The sequence below is a fragment of the Anomaloglossus baeobatrachus genome, chromosome 1 (genome assembly GCF_048569485.1).
Source record: "Anomaloglossus baeobatrachus isolate aAnoBae1 chromosome 1, aAnoBae1.hap1, whole genome shotgun sequence".
NCBI classification, from domain to species: domain Eukaryota; kingdom Metazoa; phylum Chordata; class Amphibia; order Anura; family Aromobatidae; genus Anomaloglossus; species Anomaloglossus baeobatrachus.
In genome coordinates, this window is record NC_134353.1 from 74,669,960 (window position 1) to 74,697,129 (window position 27,170).

General features: G+C 44.0%; 1 protein-coding gene across 2 annotated transcripts in view; it reads right to left on the reverse strand.

Annotated features, from left to right (window-relative positions):
- Positions 1 to 27,170, reverse strand: part of SORCS2 (sortilin related VPS10 domain containing receptor 2) — a 1,328,268-nt gene that overhangs the window by 613,684 nt on the left and 687,414 nt on the right. The gene's annotated exons all lie outside the window — the stretch shown is intronic.

The following is a 27,170-nucleotide window of genomic DNA, read 5'->3' on the forward strand; positions in this document are numbered from 1 at the left end:
CTGGTCTTCATTAAGGCGCTGACTGTCTTCTTCATGCTATAGGTCCATTTAGGTCTCTTTGATATGAGATGAGTGAACCCAAGTTTCGGTGTTCGGTGTTCATGCCAAACATAAACTTTAAAAAAAAAAAGAGTTAAAGTTTGGAGTTCTGGAGTTTTACATATGCAAACCACTCACATTACCATCGTTGGTTTTCATTAAGGTGCTGCCTGTCTTCTTCACACTACCGGTCACTTCAGGTCTTTATCGCCACTAGAGATGAGCGAACCCAAGGTTCGGTGTTTGCACCAAACACAGACTTTACAAGAAAAAACAGAATTTGAGTTCTTTACGTATACTAACCACTCGGGTGAGCATCGCTGGTCTTCAGGAAGGTGCTGCCTGTCTTCTTTACGCTACAGGTACCTTTTGGTCTTTAGCCTCAGAAGAGATGAGCGAACCTGAGGTTCGATGTTCGCACCAAACACAGACTTTACAAAAAAAAACAGAGTTTGGGTTCGCAGTGTGAGTGTTTTAAGTATGCAAACCCTTGCGTGAGCATCACTGTGCTCGGGTGCACTCGGTGCTCAGCCCAGTGCGAGTAGCTTGCAGTGTTTGATCGGCTCACATTGGGGGTAACAACAGCGTGATCGGATGTAGTATGCACCAAACAAAAAAAAAATGGAAAACCCCACCTACCCCAGAAGTGATGTTTATGGCTGGCTGCATAAGGGCGGAGAACTGAACTGCCCAATTAGTGACTTCCTCTGGGATTCAGGTCAAGTGTGGGTCCCAAACTGAACCTTATCTAAAGGCCGACTGAACCCGCCGAACCGAACTTCCACAAGTCCACTCATCACTAATCGCCATCAACATCCACTGGGTCTCACAACATTTGATAACATTGCTGCCTGATGCACAACATCATGTGGTGTAAGGTCTAGTAGCGCCGCGACAGCATAATGCCATCAGCGCCAGAGTAACTGAAGACCAGGCGGGACGGACCCATAGTGTGAAGAAGACCAGAAACCTGTCAATGAAGGCAGGGCAGGAACAACAAGATGAGGGCGGATGAGCATTAATTATTATTATTTTTATTACACTATGTTTACTTCATATTTACAAAGTTTGAAAAAAGCCCTCGGTCCATCAAGTTCAACCTTCCTCCACCAATTACACATTTTTATCACTAAATTATCTATAACCGGCAATGTTATGTATACTGCTCTTATAGTGTTTACCATTACTACCTATTGCATTAGGGTATTCCACAGTTCAACAGCTCTAAAAGTAAAGAACCCTTTCCTGTTTAGCTGCCGGAATTGCCTTTCTTCCACTCGTAATGAATGCCCCCGAGTCCTTAGTATTGTCTAGGATTTAGAGATTCCCGGAACATAAGTCACCCAAGTTTTATGCAAACTGAATTTACTGGTCAAATTCAAGTGAACTTTTGAATTCAAATATCAATAGAACCACTTATGCTTCATTGTAATTTTTGGGGTTGTTTTTTTTTAGCATTTTTACATTTTTCTTTCACTGTCATCTTATAGAAATCTGCAACTTACAGCTGTGTCCACTCTCTATGAGTTTAGTTTAAGGGTTTGTCCACAATTGGGCGACTCCTGCTTAATCTATTCAGGACCCCATTTAAAAACAGTGCAGTGGTGGTGTTCCAGCGATGTCGGCTCTGCTGCACCCACAGAGTGACATCACTCATTGTGTCACGTGTCTTCTGTAGCCAATGAGTGGCCACTCGTCCACTGCAGTGTTTACCATTTCTTCAGATCAGACGTCCGCCCTCATGGAACATTGATGAGCTGCAGCCAAAGAGCATCTACTCACTGGGTGTAGCAGGCACGTGACACAACAAGGCACATCACTCTATGGGATCAATGGGGCCGACATTGCTGTAGGAGGCGAGTAGCCACTGTGGTTTAGATGGGTGCGGCCTTGCTTTATGTAAGTGAATTGAGTGAGGCCAGAAACAGTCTAGTCGGAATGAACCTGTCTAGTCGGAATGAACCAGTCTAGTCGGAATGAAACAGTCTAGTCGGAATGAACCAGTCTAGTCGGAATGAAACAGTCTAGTCGGAATGAACCAGTCTAGTCGGAATGAAACAGTCTAGTCGGAATGAACCAGAACCAGTCTAGTCGGAATGAACCAGTCTAGTCGGAATGAAACAGTCTAGTCGGAATGAAACAGTCTAGTCGGAATGAACCAGTCTAGTTGGAATGAAACAGTCTAGTCGGAATGAACCAGTCTAGTCGGAATGAAACAGTCTAGTCGGAATGAACCAGTCTAGTCGGAATGAAACAGTCTAGTTGGAAGAAACCAGTCTAGTTGGAAGAAACCAGTCTAGTCGGAAGAAAGTCTAGTCGGAATGAACCAATCTAGTCGGAATGAACCAGTCTAGCCAGAATAAACCAGTCTAGTTGGAATAAACCAGTCTAGTTGGAGTAAACCAGTCTAGTCGGAAGAAAGTCTAGTCGGAATGAAAACAGTCTAGTCGGAATGAACCAGTCTAATCAGAATAAACCAGTCTAGTTGGAATAAACCAGTCTAGTCAGAAGAAAGTCTAATCGGAATGAAACAGTCTAGTCGGAATGTGGCCAGAAGTGTGCAAATCACATACATACTCGTCAAAGAGTTGGATATTGACTAAAAGGGCCATATAATATGGTGGTTATGGTGGTCGCCTTAAAAAGAGTCACTCCTTGGCTAGGTCCTTCCCGGAGAGATATCTGGCTATTTTCTGTGTCGAGACTCTTAACAGAGGCTCCACAGACCTTTTTTGATTTGCATACTTCCCAGGGGGCAATGCACCTAGGATTTCACTGTGTTGAGTGCCCTCGTTGGCTGCCGGCAGTGTTTTCTCTGGCTGGTCTCCCCAAGATCAGTGATTGTTTTGTCTTGCTGATCTACTAGGCATTGCTCCCACCTAGCCAGAATCCTACTCCACACTGATGAGGGGCAATACCCCGAAACAGCTGTCTGTGGATGGATACCTGGCCTTGGTATTTCCCTTGTCATATCTTTAAACTCGTCAAAGAGTTGGATATTGACTAAAAGGGCCACTTAATATGGTAGTCATGGTGGTCTCCTAAAAAGAGCCACTCCTTGGCTAGGTCCTTCCTGGAGGGATATCTGGCTATTTTCTGTGTCGAGACTCCTAACAGAGGCTCCACGGACCTTTTTTGATTTGCAATCACATACTTTTGGTATATTCCCACGCTGGCACAAAGAATCTTCATAGTGTGCAGGGTACACGATATGAGGGTTCACAAGTCTGCAGTCACATAGAGTGACACATAGAGTGACTGCAGACTTGTAGCCTAAGGCCAGACAGCCCCTTTAAGGACTGAAGTTTTTTAAAGAACTGTAAAGTTAATGAGCAGTTATAGTTGCAGTATTTGGGGCTTTAAATTGAGTTTTACCAACTCATGATACCCAAAAAAATAATGATAAGACCTCCCTGGGTCCCATATTTAAGACAAAATAAACTACATTGTTTTTTCCCTAAAATGTACAGATGACTTATAAAACATGTTAAAAATGATGATCCATAAATCTTTAATACTATAGTATATAAATGAAGCAGAAAAACATAACAATTTTTTCCTGCATTCTAAACCCAAACCATATTTCCCTCCATCTGATAAATGTGAGATGTCTGTAGTTTGATTAAACTTAGATTTTTATCGTCATTCTATTCTCGTGTAGACTAAGACCAGCGGGCGCTAATCCAGGATGACTTGTCTGTTGTTTTCCAGTGCTTTGAACTGTTCATATACCATCTGGATTTCCCAAACCCTCATATTGTGAACGGAGACACAGAATGCTTTCTTAAAGGGATATCTCTATCTCGTAAATAGATATTTCCATATTGTAAAGTGTTGTCTTTTAGAATTAACCCTCTCTGAGTGCCCTCTTCTCCTTTCTATTCCTGTAGTATTGACCAATAGCTATATATACAGTTGAAACCTGAAGTTTACATCCATTCTCTATAAAGACACATCTGCAGGTTTTTCCCTCCGCTCTCTATAAAGACACATTTGCAGGTTTTTCCCTCCGCTCTCTATAAAGACACATCTGCAGGTTTTTCCCTCTGCTCTCTATAAAGACACATCTGCAGGTTTTTCCTTTTGCGCTCTATAAAGACACATCTGCAGGTTTTTCTCACTATCTGACATGAAATCAGAATAAATCTTTCCCGTTTCAGGTCAATTAGTAACCAAAATTATTTAGATTTGCCAAATGCCAGAATAATGAGAGAGAGAATGTTCTAAGGCATTTTTATTACTTTCTGAAAAGTCAAAAATTTACATACACTAAATACACTAAAGCGGGCTTTACACGCTACGATATCGTTAATGAATTATCGTCGAGGTCACGTTGTTTGTGATGCACATCCGGCTTTGTTAACGATATCGCAGCGTGTAACACTTAAACGATCACAAAAGCGGTCAAAATCGTTTGCCGCGGAGAGGTCGTCCTGAAACAAAAAATCATTAATTTCCCACCAGAGCGTAAAAAATGCTTAGCGTGCAACGCAGCACAAAGGAAACAACAGAAATGGTATAGAGGCAAGGCCCTGACGATTTGGGAGAGGAAATAACTCCTGCAATTTACCTGAGTCTGTACCCTCCACTCCCTATAAGGGTCTTTCCCCCCATGGCTGCCATCAGGGCCGGATTAAGGTTGGTGGGGGCCCCTGGGCAGAAAATCTGGTGGGGGCCCCATAAACGTTAACATTTTTAGCCATAACAGTAGAGCGCGAACTGTAGCATTTAGATATAAATTTAATGAACATTTATCTTCTCCTGTTCTGCCACATTCAGATTTACAGGACTACAATACAGATACAGTCCAGGATCACTCACAGCCGTCACTTATACACACACAGTACAATACAGATACAGTCCAGGATCACTCACAGCAGTCACTTATACACACACAGTACAATACAGATACAGTCCAGGATCACTCACAGCAGTCACTTATACACACACAGTACAATACAGATACAGTCCAGGATCACTCACAGCAGTCACTTATACACACAGTACAATACAGATACAGTCCAGGATCACTCACAGCAGTCACTTATACACACAGTACAATACAGATACAGTCCAGGATAACTCACAGCCGTCACTTATACACACAGTACAATACAGATACAGTCCAGGATCACTCACAGCCGTCACTTATACACACAGTACAATACAGATACAGTCCAGGATAACTCACAGCTGTCACCCATACACACAGTACAATACAGATACAGTCCAGGATCACTCACAGCCGTCACTTATACACACAGTACAATACAGATACAGTCCAGGATCACTCACAGCAGTCACTTATACACACACAGTACAATACAGATACAGTCCAGGATCACTCACAGCAGTCACTTATACACACACAGTACAATACAGATACAGTCCAGGATAACTCACAGCTGTCACCCATACACACAGTACAATACAGATACAGTCCAGGATCACTCACAGCAGTCACTTATATACACACAGTACAATACAGACACAGTCCAGGATCACTCACAGCAGTCACTTATATACACACAGTACAATACAGATACAGTCCAGGATCACTCACAGCAGTCACTTATATACACACAGTACAATACAGATACAGTCCAGAATCACTCACAGCAGTCACTTATACACACACAGTACAATACAGATACAGTCCAGAATCACTCACAGCAGTCACTTATATACACACAGTACAATACAGATACAGTCCAGGATCACTCACAGCAGTCACTTATATACACACAGTACAATACAGATACAGTCCAGAATCACTCACAGCAGTCACTTATACACACACAGTACAATACAGATACAGTCCAGGATCACTCACAGCAGTCACTTATACACACACAGTACAATACAGATACAGTCCAGGATAACTCACAGCTGTCACCCATACACACAGTACAATACAGATACAGTCCAGGATCACTCACAGCAGTCACTTATATACACACAGTACAATACAGATACAGTCCAGAATCACTCACAGCAGTCACTTATACACACACAGTACAATACAGATACAGTCCAGGATCACTCACAGCCGTCACTTATACACACAGTACAATACAGATACAGTCCAGGATCACTCACAGCCGTCACTTATACACACAGTACAATACAGACACAGTCCAGAATCACTCACAGCCGTCACTTATACACACAGTACAATACAGACACAGTCCAGGATCACTCACAGCCGTCACTTATACACAGTACAATACAGATACAGTCCAGGATCACTCACAGCAGTCACTTATACACACAGTACAATACAGACACAGTCCAGGATCACTCACAGCCGTCACTTATACACAGTACAATACAGATACAGTCCAGGATCACTCACAGCAGTCACTTATACACACAGTACAATACAGATACAGTCCAGGATCACTCACAGCAGTCACTTATACACACAGTACAATACAGACACAGTCCAGGATCACTCACAGCCGTCACTTATACACAGTACAATACAGATACAGTCCAGGATCACTCACAGCAGTCACTTATACACACAGTACAATACAGATACAGTCCAGGATCACTCACAGCAGTCACTTATACACACAGTACAATACAGACACAGTCCAGGATCACTCACAGCCGTCACTTATACACAGTACAATACAGATACAGTCCAGGATCACTCACAGCAGTCACTTATACACACAGTACAATACAGATACAGTCCAGGATCACTCACAGCAGTCACTTATACACACAGTACAATACAGATACAGTCCAGGATCACTCACAGCAGTCACTTATACACAGAAAGTAGAGTTACTCACATATTTTTTTATTCATCCCAATGTTAAGGCAGCCAGGGCCGGCTCCAGGTTTTTGTGGTCCCCGGTTGAGTCTCAGTGGACCCCATTCACACACAGACACGCACATACACATACAGGCATACGTACATATACATATTTGAAGACAAATTCACAAAAATACATTTAAACAGACAAATATATGCACAGTCATATACACTGACATACATACAGACACAGACGCATTACAGGTGTTAATATGGAGAAGTCACAAGCAGCATCACTCACCTCCCCCGCTTGTTTCCAGCTCCTCCAGGACATATGGCTGTGTTGCATGATGGCCATCAATAACAGACATGACTGCACACCATGCACACTGACACAGCACTGCTGTATATACATCACAGGAGGGGCTAGGGCCTACAATATATACATTACAGGAGGGGGCATAGATGTTGCTGGAGTGGCAAACAGCTCTGGTGGCGTACACATTACTGGGATGGGTGGCTTAGCGCTCTGGGGTGCCGCACAGACTGCTCTGATTCATATACACACACACACACAGCTCTGCTTCACACACACAGCTCTGCTTCACACACACACAGCTCTGCTTCACACACACACAGCTCTGCTTCACACACACACAGCTCTGCTTCACACACACACACACACAGCTCTGCTTCACACACACACAGCTCTGCTTCACACACACACACACAGCTCTGCTTCACACACACACACACACACAGCTCTGCTTCACACACACACACACAGCTCTGCTTCACACACACACACAGCTCTGCTTCACACACACACAGCTCTGCTTCACACACACACACAGACACACACACACACACACAGCTCTGTTTCACACACACACACACAGCTCTGTTTCACACACACACACACAGCTCTGTTTCACACACACACACACAGCTCTGTTTCACACACACAGCTCTGTTTCACACACACACACAGCTCTGTTTCACACACACACACACACAGCTCTGTTTCACACACACACAGCTCTGTTTCACACACACACACACACACAGCTCTGTTTCACACACACACACACACACACAGCTCTGTTTCACACACACACAGCTCTGTTTCACACACACACACAGCTCTGTTTCACACACACACAGCTCTGTTTCACACACACACAGCTCTGTTTCACACACACACAGCTCTGTTTCACACACACACAGCTGTTTCACACACACAGCTGTTTCACACACACAGCTGTTTCACACACACACAGCTGTTTCACACACACACACAGCTCTGTTTCACACACACACAGCTCTGCTTCACACACACACACACACACAGCTCTGCTTCACACACACACACACAGCTCTGTTTCACACACACACACACACACACACACAGCTCTGTTTCTCACACACACACACACACAGCTTCTGTTTCTCACACACACACACACACACACAGCTCTGTTTCTCACACATACACACAGCTCTGCTTCACACACCACACATCTTTCTTCAGCTCTGCCCTTACCTGCTCTGATGCCATCCTCCTGCTGCTCCGGTATAGGCCGCCGTCCTCCTGCTGCTGTTCCGGTGCCGCGGCCATCCTCCTGCTCCGGTGAGTCTCCTCTCCTGGCCACGGTGCCGGTCTTCTCATATGTGGCCGCGGCGCCGGTCTTCTCATCCGCGGCCGCGACGCCGGTCTTCTCATCCGCGGCCGCGGCGGCGTCCTGCTGTGACATCCGCGGCGGCGTCCTGCTGTGACATCCGCGGCCGCGGCGGCGTCCTGCTGTGACATCCGCGGCCGCGGCGGCGTCCTGCTGTGACGGCCGCGGCATTGGACCCCGCAGCAGAGCAGGGAGCAGGCATACCTATGACCCCGGAAGTACAAACTACTTCCGGGGTCAATCAGCGTCCTGCGCCCGCAGATACAAATAAATGTAGGTGCGCGCACCTCCCCCCCCCGAAAACACAGCTGATTTATTAGACTGTCTTTACGGAGGGGGAGAGGGTGTGAAGAAGAAAAAAAAAAAATTGCTGACGGGTGGCAAGTATGGCCCTGGTGGTGGGGGCCCCCTTGGAAGCTCTGATGGTGGGGGCCCCGGGGCTGAAGCCCCGCCTGCCCCGCCTATAATCCGGCCCTGGCTGCCATATGCCTAGGCCCTCGTTTGCCCTGAACTCACCCTGGTTAGTGAGAACACTAGTCTCATTACTGCAATAATACAACACAAGGTAGGTGAGACAGACAGGGTGAAATAGATACAACAAGGAAAACACTTCAAGCTCTTCCAATCCAGCTAAACACTCCAGCTGCAATAGTCACAATGCCTCAGCTTCTTCCAGAGACAGGCTCCTTCCAAACTGTTCAGCATAGAATGAGGATCTTTAACGGCGTCAGATGGTAAGACTATGTGCGCACGTTGCGTAAATACATGCAGTTACGCTGCGCTTTGTAGCGCAGCGTAACTGCATGCGTCCTGCGTCCCCTGCACAGTCTATGGAGATTGTGCAGGGGCCGTGCGCACGTGGCGTTTAAGAGCGCAGCGCTTCGGCTACTGCCGAAGCGCTGCGTAAAAAGAAGTGACATGTCACTTCTTTCCTGCGCTTTGCCGGCAGCTCCTGCTCTGTCTATGGCAGGAGCTGCAGGCAGAGCGCATGGAATCGGCTTTCACTACGGACATTTCTGCAGCGATTTAAAGCGCACATGTGCTCTTCAGATCGCTGCAGAAATTTCTGCAGTGACTGTACGCAACGTGCGCACATAGCCTAAGACTTGAGACTTTTTATAGTGAAGGGAAGTGGTCACAAAAGAGCTGCACCTGAGATTAAGGGGTACTTTGTACGCTGCGACATCGCTAGCTGATGATAGCGATGCCGAGCGCGATAGTACCCGCCCCCGTCGTACATGCGATATCTTGTGATAGCTGTAACATTATGCTAACATTATGGCTACGGCAGCTTCACACGCACTTACCTGTCCTGCGACGTCGCTTTGGCCGTCGACCCACCTCCTTCCTAAGGGGGCGGGTCATGCGGCGTCACAGCGACGTCACACGGCAGGCGGCCAATAGAAGCGGAGGGGCGGAGATGAGTGGGACATAAACATCCCGCCCACCTCCTTCCTTCCGCATAGTCGGTGGAGACAGGTAAGGAGATGTTCCTCGCTCCTGCGGCTTAATACACAGTGATGTGTGCTGCCGCAGGAACGAGGAACAACATCGTACCTGTCGCTGCAGCGAAATTATGAAAATGACCGACACTACACAGATCACCGATTTACGACGCTTTTGCGATCGTTTATCGGTGCATCTAGGCTTTACACGTTGCGACGTCGTTACCGGCGCCGGATGTGCGTCACTTTCAATTTGACTACGACGACATTGCAGTAGCGATGTCGCAACGTGCAAAGTACCCCTAAGGCTACAAAGGACAGCCAGATAGGAAAGAGTCCTTAACCACTTTAGCACTAAAAGAAAGTAGCTACAAGCTGCAGACCCGTGCATAATAAGGCGTTGTGACCTTCTGGTCCCAGACTCGCCAGAGGTCTCCCCAGAGTGGGACATACTCAAGACAGAGAGCTGACAATCAGGGTTGTGAATGGGGTTTATACAGAGCTCAGGAATCAGCAGAGAAAACTAAGATTATATCAAAACTTCAGCCAGTAGCCCAGTAAGTCACTGGAATAAGGGTCTCTACCCCTACAACATGGCGCTCTCAGATGGGAGAACAAAAACCTGGTGACATATTCCCTTTAAGTCACTGTCTGGTGTGATAATAACCTAAATAATTCAGAAGATTTCTGGGAAATTAATCACTCGCCATATCGGAGTCACATTTTACCAAACCCCATTACTCATCGGTGCCCGTGTCATTATGTCGTTTCTACTATTTGTGTTACATTGGAGCCAGTTGTATTTCAGCCGGAGCAGCCTGGAATGTTCTCTGTTATTAGATGCTATATAATTTTACAGGCAGTAAAATATCACTTAACCTCTGCCCCGCTCTCGTGTTCATGCTCTCACTTCCCAGCCCGCTCTCTGCTACTGGCAACAAACAGGATCCTGCTAAATGAGGTCAAACTGGCGGCAGAATGCTTTAATATCAGATAATAAGAAATGCAATGCAGACAGGGAGGCCATATATCGCCAATAATTGTGCAGCCACCTCTGGGCTTCATTTGACTTGATCATTTTTCTTACCAAATTGCAGAATGCTTAGTGGCTTTGTCCTGATCTGCAGTAAGGGCACATTGTGGCCTCGATAGCTTGTCATAGAAGAAGACAATCATTCCAGCCAAACACCGGAATGAGGTGCGGTGAAAAAAAGCCTCAACTAAAAGCAGAACTGTCAATCACTCAAAAGCTCCGCCCACATGTACATACACACATACATACACACATAAATACATACACTCAGCTTTATATAATAGATGGCATACAGAGCCTTCTATGCTTATAAGAAAATCCAGCCATGAAGCTGATCCAGGTCAAATAAGCCTAGGCCCTTGCTTCCCCTGAACTCACCCTGGCTAGTGAGAAGGCAGGTGAGTAGTAGAAGACTGCATTAAAGGGAACCTGTCAGGTCTAATATGTACCGAGAACCGCAAGCAGTTCTGGGTGTATATTGCTAATCCCTGCCTAACCGTCCCTGTATACACTAGCATAGATAAAGAGATCTATAAAAAAAGTACTTTCAAAGATCTTTTATCATATGCTAATGAGTGAGGGGACTAGTCCCAAGGGCGTTGCTTCCCCGGCTAGTCGGCCCTACTAGCACGTTAGTACACCCCTAACATGCTAATGAATACGCAGCGTCACAGGATGATCTCACTTACATCTCCGCTGCCATCGCCGCCCGATGCTGGATTTTGGCTCAGTGCGCATGACCCCGGAGTTTCAGTCATGCACACTATGAAGCCGGGTATACGCAATACTGAAAGTCCGGGGCCATGCGCACTGAGTCGAAACCCAGCGTCGGACGCGATGGCAGTGGAGAGGTGCGTGAGATCATCCTGTGACGCTGCACAATCATTAGTATGATAGCACACCCACAGGGGTAACATGCTAATGGAGCCGACTAGCAAGGGAAGAAACACCCAGGGGACTAGTCCCCCCGCTCATTAGCATACGATAAAAGATCTTCAGAAATACTTTTTCTAAAGATCTCTTTATCTATGCTAGTGTATACAGGGACGGTTAGGCAGGGATTAGCAATATGTACCCAGAACTGCTCGTGGTTCTGGGTGCATATTACACCTGACAGGTTCCCTTTAAGGGACACTTTCCTACTGGTCCCAGTGTATCAGTACTGGTTGCACATATGGTATGTCTGACCCAGTAGCTTTGCATTTGTTGTTTCTTCATGACATTGCCCCTTATTGACCTTGACCTTGCCACTCAAACAACTCAGGTCTTTCTTTTTTCTTTTTTTTCCTTGAAAAGTGACATCAATCCTATTAAAGTAGATGGCGGTATTCATTAGAGTTGACAAAAAGATTTGCAGGACCCTGGTCCAGTGGCAACACGCCAGGGAAACGTCCCAATAGTTTGTGGCGCGTGCGCATTACTGTGCGCTATGGAGGAGGTGCGTATGAGCTGTTAGTCATTGTAGGAGCGATATGATAGAGAGGAGAGAGGCTAAAAATCATTTTTGAAATTAGCTTTTATTTTTATATTGCATTGTTTAGCTTTTCCAGACTCGGTTTTATGCACATTCAGTGATCATAAATCAGCTGAGAGGAGATCAGAAAAAGTGAGATAAAAGAGTTACAAAATTTCCTATCAGAATGTAAAAAGGAGTTCACTGACAGATTCTCAGTTACCTCATCCTGCAGCCAGCAATAGATCATGCAACACAAATGCTATACGGTAAATGGTGCAAAATTTTTAACTAAACCCAATTGAATTGATTATTAGCTAAAAATACTTACATTTAAGTTATAAAATGTTCCCAAAAGTGGATAACCTCCTTAAAATAGGGAAATAATAGAATTACAAACTCTATTGTGCCGCCCCGGCGCAGACCGGGGTGCTCATGGCTCGAGGGGTCCGGACCCAGGCTCGGCTAACACTCCGATACTTGGAAAGGGGATATATACAGGGGAGAAGTTTGCGCCGCCACCTGAGGGTTGCGGTAATGGGAGTACCGCCGCTGCTGGAAGCAGTACCGGGACAGATGGTGCGGAGCAGCAAGGTGTCAGTCCCTTCGCAGGCAGGTTTTTTGTGAGATGGTTGGGAGCGCAGGATGCACGGGTACACACTGCGAGTAGTCGTGGTGCAAGATGAGGATTATAAAGCAGACACTCACACGGAAGATAAACCAAAGATTCTGTGCATCACAGTCACTACAGGGGAGCCCGTCCAGGTGTCCGCTCCCACCGGTGTCACTTGATAGTCCGGACGCTGGTTCGGTGCACAATTTTAGTTGTCTGTTGTGGCCCCTTGGCATGAAGATGTTGGGGCCCCGCTACCTGTGTTTAGGGCAGCTGTGCTCTTGATGGCTGGCACTTAGGATTTCAATTGGGCTGCTTTTTATGGAGAACCCTATTCCCCGTGGTGTACTGATGCCTTCAATCTCTGAGCTCTTAGGGAAGTTTATGAAGATACTCTCCCTCACAGATTAATTATCAGGACAGATAACCCTGCTCCCGACCTAGGGTCCTGTACCCCGCCGTGCTCGGTACCGGTCAGTTCTTTTGGGGTTCTGATATCTACAGTCCTCCTAGACTATGTCCGTCGCACCCTTTCCAATGTCGCTGCCACCGGTCCCCGACTCCTGTGGTCCTGGACCACTGTCTGCGACCCAACCTTGGTCTCGCCCCCTGGGAGCTACTACTCACAGCTCCTCACTCTTTGAGATCTAACACTGTTCTACTTTGTTCCTCCCACCAGTCTGCCTGACCCCTAGGTGGGTGGCCCTACTCCAGCTTAACCATCCCACTGGTGTGTCTGACAGGTTTGATGTGAGGTGTGGTTGGGATTTGTAGTGCTGATGGGGTGACACCGGTTATTGGGAACCTGGAACCATGAGGGTTGGGTCCTGTATCCTGGGAGACAGGATGCACTTCACTGTAGCACCCTGATATAGTCAGGGGCGCTACACTTTCAAAATGTTAGAAGGAGTTCACTGACAGATTCTCAGTTAACTCATCCTGCAGCCAGCGATAGAGATGCTGTAGAAAGCAAATGGTGCAAAATTTTTAACTAAACCCAATTGAAAAAATTATTTTAGCTAAAAATACCTGCTTTTAAGTTAAAAAATGTGCCCAAAAATGGATAACCCATTAATAAACAGTAGCATGTAAAAAGCTACAAAAAGTTGAATTTTGGTCATAGATTTCACTATTTTTATTAACATTTTATGCATAAAAATAAAAAAAATGTCAGATCCATGATCCATGGTCGTGCAGAGTTCCCTTGTCCCCGGCATCTAAGCAATTTAATGCATTTGGTGGAACAATAAGGAAAGGACATTGATCCATGTTGTGCATCCAGGTTTGGTATTATTTTAGTATTATTTTATAGATGCTTTTATTTTGCTATTATTATTTTGCTATTATTATTTATTTTACTATTATTTTGCTATTATTTTATAGATGCAGTATTATTTTATAGATGCTTTTTGTACTGCCTATATATATATATAATTAAATTTGTCTTCAGCCATTACTGTGGATTCAGCGCAAACTTTTTGTTGAACAAGGCGTAATTATATTGTAATTGTCTGCACTAACGCACCGCTTTGTACCGTCGGCTTCACTTTTAAGCTCTGCCCTTGAGTGACATTTCCCTGATTCTAAACATTCAATCACAAAGATATCTTCAATAGAAATTTTATTAGACCCTTCTTTGAAATATTTTGCCAACCAAGTCATGGATTTTTGGTCAGGAAATGAGTAAACAATTTGCAAGTAATGAACTGTTTAATCTTAGTTTAGCCTAAGCGTTGTGTGTAATAGTCAAGAACAGTCTGATGTGTCTTAGAAACGCGTCTTCAAGATAATAAAGCAAAAGTCAACACAGGGGAATCCTTCATTCATAACGTCCATCTGTCAGCCACAGTCAAGAATGGCTATAAAGAGGATCTCTTTGTCTGGGGCAAATGGAGGACTTAAATCATGTAATTCTTCATTTGGCCTGTTGAGGTGCTGTTCAGGAATTGAACATTTGTTGTAAGGTTGTTTTTGTGAGATCATTAGGGACAGAGAGCCTAATCTAGGAAACCAAGATGACACTGATCCCAAAGATACACCTGAAGGTGGGCATGTTTTGGCCGCCTTCTTTGTCCTAGCTCCTGAACAGCCCTTGTCTAGTCCCCCCCCTCCCTCCACCGAGGAATGGTTAATCCCACACAAATAGACAGGGAAAATCAAAACTCAAACTCACAGCAATCACTCACAGAGGTATAAACAATAAGTGATCAGGAGGAAACTAAAAGGAAGGGAGGAAACAATCAGACAACAAGAATATTTCTACAAAACACCAAGCAGCACACAGAAGTCCACCAGCACCTGTATACCAAAGCACAAGGATCGGGATTGCATAAAGCTATCATCGGCATGGGAGAACTGGCTCCACCATCTTAACAAGGGAGTAGACGACTGTGATAGGTCTCCTGCAACATGTGACTCAAGCAGCAATCCACAGGCTAGCAGAAATTACCTCCTCCAAGCCCAATTACTAACAACAGCACAGCTGGTCGACGCCCAAGCCTCCATAGTATCGTGTGGAGTGTGAACAGCGTCAAATGTAGTCCTGACACTCGGTGATTTTTGAGCCAGACACTGGGTGACAGTTTTGCTCTGGGACATTTAGTAGAACATATATTAAGGTTCCTGCACACATCAAAGCTTTAAGAAAGTTCTGACATATATGTTTGGGAGTGCCCTGATTTTTCGCTAATGGAAATCCCTGAAGAAAGAAAAATGCGATTGTGCATGCTGGCTCTCATCATGCCCCAGCCATTGTTCCCACAAAAAAGGAGTCTGCAGCGGGTGCTCAGGTTAAACTTGCCTTTGCCATTTTCACAAGAAGGCTAGATCAAAACAAATCTCAGATTGGTATCTAATCTTACAGACTACATTAAAATAACCTTTATTGGAGTATATCATCACTTCTACCTGTATCTAAACTCTGCATTACAGTCTGAATTGAAATGGCAAGTACACTTTAAATATACATAAAAAAATGTTATAAATCTTCAGATGTAGGGATAATCTGCAGGTTAATAGCGTAGACTCTTTGCGGCTACTGCACTGAGAGTCCTGCTGCCAGAAGGAAATTAACTTTATTCCTCCCGGCAGCCTTTAGCTTTCAGTTATAGAGGCGAGGCCAGAGAAGTTTTACCAACTACTCACTCTATAGTGAGTGGCAGATGTAACCAATGCTGAGCCAGCTGTCAGTCAGTGTCAGGGCGTGGGTACAGCTACTGCTCAATATAGACTAAGTAGTGACTTAAACTGCTCCAGCTGCTCCTCAAAGACTTAAAGCCGGTGTCTGCCAGGAGGAATAAGGTTTTCCTCCCAGTAGCTAGACTTTTAGTGCGGAAGCCAGGCAGTTCTTGAACACTGCAGGTTAACCCCATAACTGCAGGTTAATAGCATTTGTTGACATGACAGGGTCCCTTTAAAGGAAATCTGTTAGCAGATTTTTGCTATGTAATTTGAGTGCTATATGCTATTCTGGTGGTATTCACTGCACTGCTCATCACTCAACAGTCTTCGGCTGTTTTGGCCATGTTTGCAGTGACATCGGGGTTCATCCGAGTCCATGGACGTCACCGCAAGCACGGCCGAAAACAGCCGAAGACTGCCAAGTGACAAGCAGTGCAGTGAATACCACCAGAAATAATGATCAGACTCGGAACCAGAAGTATCCGGGAGACAGCGGCTGAGCGGGTCCACAGGACGCGTCGCGGGACCTGTAAGTATAATGACAATGTTTATTATTAACTATATTCTTTATTTTACAGTCCCCCCCGCCCCATCCCACCTATAACTGTAAAGTCCAAGTTCGTGGTTCGGACACAAGTTCACGTTATCTCAGAACCCGATCTCGAACGTTTTAAAAAGCTTGGTCGAGTCTACCGATCCCGAGCATCGGGCGGGGTTTGCCCATCACTAGTCCCTAGGCCACCAGGAGTTTCAAGGTAAACTGAGAGACTGCTATTAGCCTTTTGAGAGCACAGGACACGTTTGAGTCTGGAAACTTCTAGAAGAAATAGTCAATTTTCCTTAAGGATTCTAGTCACCTGCTCGCCGGTAGGGATTAGAGATCCAGATTGTCTTGGAAATCCTTGGATACCAAGATACCTATTCCCAGGTAGGAAAAAAAGTAGTCGCTGGAGGACACGACCACCACGCAGCAGAGAAGCCACACTCTCATTAGGGCAGGTCAGACCACCATCATTGTGAAGGCTGTGAGCAAAGTTCTGCAGAGCTCCAGTAAAAGGGTAAAAGCTCTCTGTCCTGTCTCTGGCTGAATTATTCTCTGCTGTGCCATCCATACCTCAACAGGAACCAGCCCTAGTTGAGGGGGCGAGTGGACAACCCGCCACCTAACTCCTGGGGACCTCCACAAGTGCCCGGCCATACCAAAACCGAACATCCCAATATTTTTTTTCTCCCTTTTTAAATATTATTTTTATCCCCCCATTACAAAAGCCTGTTGCCTTCGCCCGGTAAGGCCACACCTCCACTCGGACCCACCACCGTAACATCAGAGGTCTACCGGAGGCAGCACATTAACATAAGGGAATTAACGCTTTGCTGTTAACGAAGTTTCTAATTGATTGATTGCCTGAAAAACATGAGAAAATCTGGCAGAACGACAGAGTAGAAAAGTTTAACTCCTACTTATATTACGTGACGCATTCCCATAGTATCAAGTTCACAAAGACTCATTTACAAATATTCAGAAGCGTCAATGTGACACTGACGTACTTTAATGGAAATATACTTGTTTTTTTTTATATAAATAGACTCATAGTACAAAGTGGATGTGATTGCTATGCTGCAAAGCGCGTCTGTCAGATGACATTGGTAGACTTAATCTGGAGAGTGCAGATGAAGCACATGAGAGCGGCCGGCCTCCCCGCATCATTCTCACTGGCAACGTACAATTATTGAGTTCAGATAAAGGAGAACGTGCATTTCATAAGGTTTAGGCCTTTCTGCAAAGTATATCTTAAAAAAAAATAAATAAAAAGGAAACAAAACGCATTGTGTTTAGAATATTCACATTTGCTGAATGTTTAGAAATATCAAACCTTACAGAGTAACGAAACGTTTTTCAAATGTAATTATCGATCAGTTTTTGTAAATATATGGACCTTTCTAATATAGTCCATTACCTTTTCTTGCTTCCTTTTCTCTCAAATTACATACTGAAAGTGCTGTTTTAACTGCCTTGTTCATGCACTTAGAGTAGCTGATTTGTATGGTAAATATTTGTACATCAGCGTCAGCCTCTCTGCTCCCATTAACCATGCTCAGACAGGGAGACAGTTTATAAATAGTAAATAAGGAATAACGTTTGGAACACCATTCTAAGTCTGAACTGGGTGCAAAAACCTAAAAAACATCACTATGGGGAGATAAGGTATGCACACCAGTGACTATGTAAGGGGAATACATGAAATAGCAGAAACTGCTGTGTGAATACTGACTTGAAAAATCCAATAGCTATATGTAAGAGTGATAATGTGAAAAATGGAATCTGCATTACTGCCATGAACATATGAATCAAGAGAAATTTAGCTACTGAATTGATCAATGCAATAGAGCCCCAACACTACGCCAAAGTATTTCTCTACGTTGGGGTCCCTAGCTTGTGTGTGTGCTCTCATGCAGTTAAAAAACTTACCGTGTATGGGAAGCTGAGACCCAGGCTATTTATGCGTATGATATGGATTGGCAATAGGTGTGGTTGGGGAGGGTTCACAAACGAAAAACTACTAACAAATAAGGAATAACGTTTGGAACTCCATTCTATGTCTGAACTGGGTGCAAAAACCTAAAAAACATCACTATAGGGAGATAAGGTATGCACACCAGTGACTATGTAAGGGGAATACATGAAATAGCAGAAACTGCTGTGTGAATACTGACTTGAAAAATCCAATAGCTACATGTAAGAGTGATAATGTGAAAAATGGAATAGAGCCCCAACACTGCGCCAAAGTAGTAGTAGTTTAGGTTTTTGCACCCAGTTCAGACTTAGAATGGTGTTCCAAACGTTATTCCTTATTTGTTAGTATTTTTTCGTTTGTGAACCCTCCCCAACCACACCTATTGCCAATCCATATCATACGCATAAATAGCCTGGGTCTCAGCTTCCCATACACGGTAAGTTTTTTAACTGCATGAGAGGACACACACAAGCTAGGGACCCCAACGTAGAGAAATACTTTGGCGTAGTGTTGGGGCTCTATTGCATTGATCAATTCAGTAGCTAAATTTCTCTTGATTCATATGTTCATGGCAGTAATGCAGATTCCATTTTTCACATTATCACTCTTACATATAGCTATTGGATTTTTCAAGTCAGTATTCACACAGCAGTTTCTGCTATTTCATGTATTCCCCTTACATAGTCACTGGTGTGCATACCTTATATCCCCATAGTTTATAAATAGTGTCTCAGCATGGATAGAGGATGTCACGATGACTATGGGATAGTGGGGAATCGGGGCTCCTGAGCTGTCCCTCAAGCTAAGGGACCCTATGCTATCCCTAATCTCAGGGATACTCCTAAAGGTGGAGATGCCTGAGTCTCTTTTCTAGCCCTACTCTGACCAGTGTCTGAGCATGGGGGGGGTTGTCACTATGACTCTGGGATAGCAGGGAGCCTGAGCTCCTAAGCTGTCCTTCAAGCTAGGGGGCCCTATGCTATCCCTAATCTCAGGGATACACCTAATGGTGGAGATGCCTGAGTCTCCTTCCTGGCCCTACTCTGACCAGTGTCTGAGCATGGGGGGTTGTCACAATGACTCTGAGATAGCAGGTAACCTGGGCTCTTAAGCTGTCCATCAAGCTATGGGGTCCTGTGCTATCCCTAATCTCAGGGATACTCCTAATGGTGGAGATGCCTAAGTCGCCTTCCTGGCCCTGCTCCTGTCCAGTCCTGATCCAATTCTCCCTCCTCCTACGGAGAGATGGGACATGAGTGCGTAGAAACCCACAGATAAAGACAGACAAGGGAAAACCAAAACTCTGTCACACAGCACGCACACACAAAGGTAAAGACAATATGAGGTTCAGGAGGAAAGACAAGAGCAGGAAGGAAGTTACAAAACAACAGGGGTAAATGCCACAACTGTACGATGCAATGACCACAAAACATTCACCAGTAAGTCTGGGACAACACACCTCACAGACCAACATAGAATAAACTATAGCTGGCAAGGGCAGAAGGATTCCACCAGCATAAATAGGAAGGGAGCAGATGTGATTGGCTTCCTCACAACATATGATTAAAGGAGCAAGCAGACTAACAGAGATTAACTCTTGCTAACCTATGAATCAGCACACAGCAGGTCGACGCCCGACTCTACCTGTGTTGATCCCAGAGACTAGAGAATCCACTGGCAGAGTGTCAGAAGCTGCAATCTGATCAGAGTCCAATGCCGCCATGACAGTCGGCAAAGTTTGTGCAGCAGAGAAGCAGACACTTTGCTAGGCCAGCAGTTCAAATCAGCTACTCCAGGTGCATGAACAAGACAGATGAAACAGCCCTTCCAGCATAGAGCTTGAGAAAACAGAAACACAATAAGGTAATGGAATATATTACAAAGATTTGTAACTTTGTTAAGACCAATCAATAATTATTAAAAAAACAAAACAAAAAAAAAAGTTTTGCTACTCTTTAAAGGAAATCTGATTGCTTGGAAATGCTGTACAATATATAGGCAGCATATTATAGATCACAAGGAGCTGAGCAGATTGATGGGAAAAGATTAATAGGAATTATTGAAATAACTGCTCATTCCTGCCCCAGGAGTCTAGTGGACGGTCCTAATCCAAATTTCTATTCGTACACTTATGCAGAAATGGCTGGCAATCACAGATAAGAACCGCTCACTGGACTACTAAGCTCAAAATAAGCACTACTTATTTTTTCCAATCCCTCAAATCTATTTATCAATCTGTACAGTTCCCACTGTAATATACCACGATTCTAGGAAAATAGAAAGGTCAAGAGGTCAGCTCACATCAGACATTTTAACAATTCTGTGGATGTAGTATGAGCGCCTAAGATCGGAAATACCCTCTAAGCCAAAAGATCATCCAAACTTGGCAGTTTCATCACTACCTAGGTGACATTGGATGACCTTTATACAATTGACCTATGCATTAGGAAGATAAAATATGTGATATCCCAGTAACCAGCCGTCTGCAAAAACCTTCCCGTGGACCTGTGCTCAGCCCATTGTAAGTAAATTAGACAACTAAAGGGAAATATTAAGAAAAGGTGAAGACTGTTGATATTTGGGGCAAGAAATTGTACTGATTAATTTATGAACCTTTTTTTTATACCATTTGGAGCTTTTTCGCATACAGTGCTCCAAATCCCATGCAGATTCATAGTTGCAAATAAGGAAATTCTAGTTACCCATCTTCACCACTAGAGGGAGCTTAAGAGTTAACTGCATACTTTACATTAAGAAATTAATCAATATGTAGCTTTCCCTTGTGGTGGTTGAAGGCAGCCATCATTTTATCATTTATGACTTTGTAGTGGATGTGCAGCTCTATATTAGAGAAATCTAACCCTGGCTATTAAAAGTAAAACACAAAATGATATTAATAAATACATAATTAAAATTATGTGGGACTATTAGTTTTAGGTTGTTAGATCTCAAAGAAAAGTCTGGTACATATTTAAGTTATTAAACCCTGAAAAGTTTTCACATGACATATTAATAACACAAGTCTGCAAGGGTAAAATTGGTTGAAAGGTGATTTTCATAGACTTTCGAACTCAGTATCGAAAGAATTCCATCACAAACACTGGCTCCATAGGCGTTTTGTTCCACCATGCTTTGACCCCTTTACGTGACCTTTGGTGGATGATTTTGGTGTGGTTACTTAACTACGAGGAGCAAGGATGGTCAATATGTGGTGATCTTAAAGTTCTCTCTTTGCTCCTTGGGCAGCGAGGAGGATACATGAAGTACCTATGTTTTTTGTGTTGCTAGAACAGCTGGGATAGGACTCATCACTGCAGCCAAAAAAGTTGGCCAACGAGAACATCTTTGCAACCTGGACTCAAGAACATAGTTGTGAAAAGTTTAGGTGATCCTCTAAAGCTCTCCTGCCACCACTCCTCATTAAACTTGGACTGATGGGGCAGTTTGTGAAAGCTCGACAGAAAGAAGGATACTTTTAAGTATCTGAACACCAAATTTCAGGGACTGTCCGAAGCAAAACTAAAAGAAGACATTTTTGTGGGTCCGGATATTCAGAAACTCATGAAGGACAATGTACTCGTAACCAAAATTAAAAGGGCTTGAAATTCTTTTCAAGAAGTTGTGAAAAAAAAGAGATTCAAAATGTAAGTCCACCGTGGAGAACATGCGGAAACGTTTGGGTTGTCTGATTAATTTGAATTTACATTTTTTACATTCCCATTTGGACTATTATTATTAATTAATGGTCTTCATCTCAATCTCGAGACATGGCGACATGATTGTTGAGCACATTGTAGGAAGATGGATCTTTTGCAACCTAGATAAGTCCACCAGGGTCTTCTCTGCCATTATCTTGATTGTATCAAGCCATCAAGTTGCTCATTTTCCTCTTTGCATTGTTCATTCAATTTTTCCGACTATGATGTTCTTCTCCAGTGATTGCTCTCTTCATATGATGTGTCCAAAGTAGGCAAGTCGTAGCTTTGTGATCATTGCTTCAAAGATACGTCTGCACAGAAGAGGAGATGAGATGATCATATATATCATTGCATTGCTATAAGAAGAAAGCGGAGTTAGAATTCAGCACAGAAGAGGAGATGAGATGATCATACAGTTAGGTCCAGAAATATTTGCACAGTGACACAAGTTTTGTTATTTTAGCTGTTTACAAAAACATGTTCAGAAATACAATTATATATATAATATGGGCTGAAAGTGCACACTCCCAGCTGCAATATGAGAGTTTTCACATCCAAATCGGAGAAAGGGTTTAGGAATCATAGCTCTGTAATGCATAGCCTCCTCTTTTTCAAGGGACCAAAAGTAATTGGACAAGGGACTCTAAGGGCTGCAATTAACTCTGAAGGCATCTCACTCGTTAACCTGTAATCAGTGAAGTAGTTAAAAGGTCTGGGGTTGATTACAGGTGTGTGGTTTTGCATTTGGAAGCTGTTGCTGTGACCAGACAACATGCGGTCTAAGGAACTCTCAATTGAGGTGAAGCAGAACATCCTGAGGCTGAAAAAAAAGAAAAAATCCATCAGAGAGATAGCAGAAATGCTTGGAGTAGCAAAATCAACAGTCGGGTACATTCTGAGAAAAAAGGAATTGACTGGTGAGCTTGGGAACTCAAAGAGGCCTGGGCGTCCACGGATGACAACAGTGGTGGATGATCGCCGCATACTTTCTTTGGTGAAGAAGAACCCGTTCACAACATCAACTGAAGTCCAGAACACTCTCAGTGAAGTAGGTGTATCTGTCTCTAAGTCAACAGTAAAGAGAAGACTCCATGAAAGTAAATACAAAGGGTTCACATCTAGATGCAAACCATTCATCAATTCCAAAAATAGACAGGCCAGAGTTAAATTTGCTGAAAAACACCTCATGAAGCCAGCTCAGTTCTGGAAACGTATTCTATGTACAGATGAGACCAAGATCAACCTGTACCAGAATGATGGGAAGAAAAAAGTTTGGAGAAGAAAGGGAACGGCACATGATCCAAGGCACACCACATCCTCTGTAAAACATGGTGGAGGCAACGTGATGGCATGGGCATGCATGGCTTTCAATGGCACTGGGTCACTTGTGTTTATTGATGACATAACAGCAGACAAGAGTAGCCGGATGAATTATGAAGTGTACCGGGATATACTTTCAGCCCAGATTCAGCAAAATGCCGCAAAGTTGATCGGACGGCGCTTCATAGTACAGATGGACAATAACCCCAAGCATACAGCCAAAGCTACCCAGGAGTTCATGAGTGCAAAAAAGTGGAACATTCTGCAATGGCCAAGTCAATCACCAGATCTTAACCCAATTGAGCATGCATTTCACTTGCTCAAATCCAGACTTAAGATGGAAAGACCCACAAACAAGCAAGACCTGAAGGCTGCGGCTGTAAAGGCCTGGCAAAGCATTAAGAAGGAGGAAACCCAGCGTTTGGTGATGTCCATGGGTTCCAGACTTAAGGCAGTGATTGCCTCCAAAGGATTCGCAACAAAATATTGAAAATAAAAAATTTTTTTTTGGGTTTGGTTTATTTGTCCAAATACTTTTGACCTCCTAAAATGTGGAGTGTTTGTAAAGAAATGTGTACAATTCCTACAATTTCTATCAGATATTTTTGTTCAAACCTTCAAATTAAACGTTACAATCTGCACTTGAATTCTGTTGTAGAGGTTTCATTTCAAATCCAATGTGGTGGCATGCAGAGCCCAATTCGCGAAAATTGTGTCACTGTCCAAATATTTCTGGACCTAACTGTATATACCTGTATGAAGAGATGAGAGATGAATGTTAGAGTCATACCATGAATAACTGCAGTGCACTTATCAAAATCAGCACTTAATAAAATCTGCACAAATGCCCCCTGCATAAAAGGGCTTGATTTGTTCCCAATTTTTTTTTTGCCATCCATGGTATTGGTAACATCCTACTCCAGCAACACATTTTGAAGGTGTTGATTCTTCTTCTGTCTTGTGTCTTTATTATCCAGGTGTTGCATCCATATGTGACTACAGCAAAGACCAGACTATGTAGGAGCTATTTCTTCACCAACAATGAAATGTTCCTTGATTTGAGGACCTTGTCCAGTGACTTCACCGTTGATTTACCCATAACTATTTTCTTATTAACTTCTGGTGTCGTCGCTGCATGTTGAGTGATGATTGATCCCAGTAGATCGACGTCCAGTTTGTCACTTCCAGTTTGTCACCGTCCATCTCAAATGTGTCCTAGTCATACTTGGCAATGGTCAATATCTTTGTCCTCTTTGTGTTGAGTAGGAGTCCCATGTTCGAGCTTTCCATCTTGACACTCCATAAGTCCTTCATTCCATCTACACTTGTTGCTATTAATGTTGTGTCCTCTGCACATTTAAGATTGTTGATGACTTGTCAAGAAATTTTGATTCCTTCTTTTATCGACAAGTCCAGCTTTCCTGAAAATAGGTTCTGCATATAAATTGAAGAGAAATGGTGACAGGATGCCGCCTTGTCTGACGCCTCACTCTACTTTGAACCAAGCCGTGTCACTGTGTTTTGTTTGGACTGTTTCTTCTTGATTGATGTAAAGGTTCCTGATGAGGCTGATCACATGATTCAGCACTCCCATATTCTTCATGATATTCCAAAGTTTCTGGTGATCAACACAGTTGAAGGCTTTTCTGTAGTCAATGAAGCAGAAATAGATCTCTTTGTTGTATTCTTTGGCCTTTTCCATTATCCAGCTAATGTTAGCAATTACATCTCTGCCTTTTCTGAATCCTGTTTGTTCCTCTGGCATCTCTCTTTGTCACAGTAAGTCTGTAGATGCCTTTGTAGGATCTTCAGTAGTATTTTGCCGGCATGAGGTGTAAGCGCAATATTTAGACTACTTTCCTCAAAACCTTGGTGCTATTAGCGAAGAGCATGGTGTCACGATGATGAGATGACTAGACGGTGGCACCTAGGCTGGCCTTCAGACTGGAGACCCTGTACTGTCCCTTAACTCAGAGGTAAGCTTGATGGTAGTGTCGTGGGCGGGGAGGGAGATGTCGCAGCTGCGCTCTCGCTGGCGCTCGGGTCCGGCGCTGCTGCTGCTCGGTGGCTCGAGCGGTGGGCCGGATCCGGGGACTCGAGCGGCGCTCCTCGCCCGTGAGTGAAAGGGGTGGTTTGGTTTGGGGATTTGGTCCGTGACGCCACCCACGGTTTGTGGTGAGGTTGGGGCACCACCGCTGCTGGTGACGGGGATCCCGGGAGCGATGACAGGGAGCAGCTGGGATGTTGTTTCCCCCTCCGTGGGTAGGGGTTGGTTGTCCCGGGGCCCGATAAGGTGTGACGGGGAGGTACGGTTGGTGAGGTGCAGGGTCGCGGGGGCAGCGCGGTGCCAGACGGCACGGTGGTACTCACTCAGCCAAGAACGGATGCAGAGTCTCCGGTAAAACAAACGGCTGGATAAACTCCTACAGGACTGAGGAAAAGTGCACATGAAACAGTCGATGCCCAGCTCTGACTGAACAACTAGGAGACATCAGGTTGCCTGTCAGGCTCTGCAGTGTGAACAGAGCCCGACGCTCCGGTGACACCTAATGAGTCTGGAACCGAAGATCGCATGACACAAGGAGAAAGATTTAATCAGGACATCAAGGAGATGAAAAGACAATACCAAGGTAGATGGAACGTGAACATGATGGAGGACGACTGCTGGATGCTTCACAGAGAAGGTCCGCAGCCTTCTATAAGAGAAGAGTTATCAAGAGAAAAGAAAAGGTGACTGTTCAATAAATTTATATATATAATATTGTGCATATTTTTGACTACAGTAAAGATTTTTCATGTTCATTTCCCTTGTATGTAATGTCACGCGCGTTTTGTGCTAAATCCATAAGTGATGCTTAAAAATAGGAGTGTTTTGGGTTTTTTTTAATCAGGGCATAAGAAAACATAAGAAATAAGAATCAGTCATTGGATTAAAAAAAAAATTCATGAACCCAAATTTTGCATACCTGTGTAATAATAATAATTCTCATCATCCATTACATAGAGATGATTATTATATCACTCTGAGCCATAAATGTTTTGTTTCGCCAAATGATTTTATTATGCAAGACTGAAATGAAAACTTCTCTTTTCTCCTTTCTAATGAAACATGATTTTAATTGGCACAGATGGATTTATTTGGACTTTGTGATAAATTGAAATTGCAATTTGTTTCCATAGTGATTTCCATGTGTCAGGTATTTTTTAATAAGAATTGATTTAATGAAATATGTGTTAACACTCTAAAACACTCTAAAGTTTAATTCGCTTCATATACATTTGCCAAGACGTTTGCTGACTGTCATGGCGGGGTCGGGTTCCGTTCAGACTACAGATGCTGACACTCCACCAGATAATTTCTCTCGTGTGTTTCATCAACGCAGGCAGACTCGGGCATTGACCTGCACAATGGTAGTTCATAGGCGGGC